This window comes from Sapajus apella, unplaced genomic scaffold (assembly GCF_009761245.1).
Source record: "Sapajus apella isolate SASKATOON/1434 unplaced genomic scaffold, GSC_monkey_1.0 scaffold164, whole genome shotgun sequence".
NCBI classification, from domain to species: Eukaryota; Metazoa; Chordata; class Mammalia; order Primates; family Cebidae; genus Sapajus; species Sapajus apella.
The window spans coordinates 1,416,945-1,419,862 of record NW_022437104.1 but is presented as its reverse complement, the minus strand read 5'-3'; the positions used below and the strand labels follow the sequence as shown (position 1 = coordinate 1,419,862).

The 2,918-nt window shown below is 45.6% G+C and overlaps 1 long non-coding RNA gene across 1 annotated transcript; it reads right to left on the bottom strand.

The window, feature by feature from the left end:
• Positions 1 to 207: 207 nt before the first annotated feature.
• LOC116542178 lies at positions 208 to 2,040 on the bottom strand. The gene is made up of 3 exons (XR_004265115.1): positions 1,974 to 2,040; positions 968 to 973; positions 208 to 239 (listed from the first exon to the last, which is right to left on the bottom strand). It is a non-coding gene; the product is annotated as an uncharacterized LOC116542178 (long non-coding RNA).
• Between the last annotated feature and the right edge of the window lie 878 nt (positions 2,041 to 2,918).

Genomic DNA, 2,918 nt, shown 5'->3' with positions numbered 1-2,918 from the left:
TGACTCCTGGGCAGTGTCCAATGCCTGGTTATATACTCAGGCAGGAGGGCAATGGAAACGTGGTCTACTAAGGGGATGCCCACATGTGGCACAGTCCTGTGGAAATTTGAGGGGTGCATTAAAGAATATGTCACCGGGCACCATGGCTCATGCTTGTAATCCCAGCATTTTGGGAGGCTGAGGTGGGCAGATCACTTCAGGTCAGGAGTTTGAGACCAGCCTGGCCAACATGGCGAAACCTGTCTCTACTAAAAATACCCAAAGTTGCCATGCGTGGTGGCAGAAGGCCCAGAGGCTAAGGCATGAGAATCACTTGAGAGGCTGAGGCATGAGAATCATTTGAGCCTGGGAGTCGGAGGTTGTAGTGAGCTGAGATCGCCCCACTGCTCTCCAGCCTGGGCAACAGAATGAGACTATCTAAAAAAATTAATTAATTAAATTAAATTTTAAATTTGTTTTAAAAAGCAGAACATATCAATGGCCCTCACAATAACTCCCTTTTGTTTTGGAAGGTGATTAGAATAATCAAGCAGATATCCTTATGTGCTCATTTAAGGCAAACACCTGGGTCAAGAAATGAGTGGATATCAGGATTCTACAGCAATGTAGAAACGGGCTGAATTGAGACATATTCCCTTTGCACCCTCTCAGGCACATAAGGCCAATTAAGAACTGTTCTGTATGCCACAAAAGAGACAGAGACTGCCGATGACTATGTGGCAGATACCCTGGTGAGAAGCCCCTTGAACATAGCTGACAAGTCAGACTAATACTGGTAGCCCTGAAGGGCTACAAATGGATCCTAATAGGTTGGGCTTTGCTTAGTTGGTAGAAGATGCAAATACCCAGAGTGCTATGGAAGAACCAGGACAGAAGATATTGCATGGAGTTCAATGGCCACCAGTCATTTTTTCAGGCCAAGGAACGCACTGTACAGTCCACAATATCCAACAATGGGCAGAGAGACACCCTCCTCTGAGTAGCAGTTTGATAGAGTCAGAAACAAAGTTGTTAGAAGAAAAAACAGTTTGAGGCCGGGCGTGGCGGCTCACGCCTGTAATCCAAGCACTTTGGAGGCCAAGGCGGGCGGATCACCTGAGTTCGGGAGTTCAAGGCCAGCCTGACCAACATGGTGAAATGCCGTCTTAAAAAAAAAAAGAAGAAGAGGAAACAGTTTGATAGAGATAGAGAACTGGCAATCCAAAGATTGGTTATCTAAAATGGGGAGAAATAAAGGCATGAGGGTCTGGCTTACACGCCTTCATGAGTGTGTGCTCACACTCAGCATGAATGGGACTAAAGGAATGTCTGCACTACAGATTCTTCTGTTTTTCTGGTAGATCTGGGGAAGAAAGGATGGGAAAGGATTTCAGTATGAATATGCAATTCTTGCCAAGGGAGGAGTACAGTGGTATAACAACTATAATCTTTTTTTTTTTTTTCAGGAGGCTTTGAGATGGAATCTCGCTCTGTTGCCCAGGCTAGAATGCAGTGGCTTGATCTCGGCTCACTGCAATCTCTGCCTCCTGGGTTCAAGAGATTCTCCTGTCTCAGCCTCCTGAATAGCTGTGACTACAGGCACGCGCCACCACGCCTGGCTAATTTTTGTATTTTTAGTAGAGACAGGGTTTCAACATGTTGGTCAGGCTGGTCTCGAACTCCTGGCCTCGTGATCCACCCACCTCGGCCTCCCAAGTGCTGGGATTACAGGTGTGAGCCACCGTGCCTGGCCCTATAATCATTTTTTCTTCCCCACATCACCTCATCCTTAAAAGAAAATTTCCTCTCCTTGATACAGTGGTCATAGGACCAGGTCTGCAACTATAAATGCTGGAAGTAGGGATGATACCTAAGAAACCTCATGTTTGGCTGGGCACGGTAGCTCACGCCTGTAATCCCAGCACTTTGGGAGGCCGGCAGGAGGATCACTTGAAGTCAGGAGTTTGAGACCAGCCTGGCCAACATGGTGAAACCATACTAAAAATACAAAAATTAGCCATGCGTGGTGGTACGTGCCTGTAGTCCCAGCTACTCAGGAGGCTGAGCCAGGAGAATCTCTTGAACCCAGGAGGCAGAGATTGCAGTCAGCCGAGATCATGCCACTGCACTCCAGCCTGGCGATAGAGCCAGACTCTGTCTCAAAAAGAAAGAAAAAAAGAAAGAAGGAAGGAAGGAAGGAAGGAAGGAGAAAGAGAAAGAAGGAAAGAAAGAAAGAAAGAAAGAAAGAAAGAAAGAAAGAAAGAAAGAAATAAAGAAAGAGAAAAGAAATTAAGAAAGAAAGGCCAAAAACCAAAAAACCTCATGTTGGGCCGGGCGTGGTGGCTCACGCCTGTAATCCAAGCACTTTGGAGGCCAAGGACCACCTGAGGTTGGGAGTTCAAGACCAGCCTGACCAACATGGTGAAACCCCATCTTTAAAAAAATAATAAAAAAATAAAATAAAATAAAATAAAAACCTCATGTTAGAATTCCTAAGGACCTGATGGGGGTGGGCTGTACTTCACCCTATCAGGCAAAATTAGGGTTAACACCAAGTGCAGCAATATTGTCTGGTGGTAAAAACGGCCCACTAGTTCTGCACCTATGTAACCTTACCCTATCTCAGAGGGAATGAACTGAGGGTGCAGCACTTGTTGGACTAGCATTGCTGCATGCAGTCTAGACAAGCACAGTAGCAGAACCTAATTTCCCCTACAAAGATGGAAAAGGCTGGGTGTGGTGGCTCACATCTGTAATCCCAGCTACTCCAGAGGCTGAGTTGGGAGGATCACTGGAGCCCAGGAGTTTGAGGCTGCAGTGAATCATGGTCATGTATCAATAATAAATAAATAAACAAACAAATAAATAAAATTTAGCTGTTGTTGATTTGAAGCAAGAAAAAAAATTAAGTAAAAAGAAAATAACTGGGCCGGGCGCGG